Genomic DNA, 422 nt, shown 5'->3' with positions numbered 1-422 from the left:
GTTACTTCTATTTAAATGATGAAAAGCGTGAGGACTGATATAAATACGGTTAATGGTACTTTTCAATTGCCAACGTCATACCACGTTGAAAGCCACCGCTTCTCTCCGATCACCCAAAGTAAGCAGCGTAGGGTTTTGGGCAGTACTTGCTGGTGACCGCCTGGGAACACCAGATGCTGTTGGCATTTTATCGTATAAACTAAATATGTTACACTTTTCTTTATCACTTTTAACAGCTCTTATATCAGTATATAGAAATTGATTGAACTTATACTTCCATAAACAAGAAATAAAATAAAAATTATCGCCGTCAGATTGAAAAAGAAGGATAAACAGAAACGGATAGGGATATAACTAAAGTAAAGTACAGTAAAGTGATAATGATAGTGTTATTAATGATCAAATTAGTAAACGAGATTTAC

Source organism: Penaeus monodon, chromosome 30 (assembly GCF_015228065.2).
Source record: "Penaeus monodon isolate SGIC_2016 chromosome 30, NSTDA_Pmon_1, whole genome shotgun sequence".
NCBI classification, from domain to species: Eukaryota; Metazoa; Arthropoda; class Malacostraca; order Decapoda; family Penaeidae; genus Penaeus; species Penaeus monodon.
Note: the sequence above shows the minus strand (reverse complement) of the source record.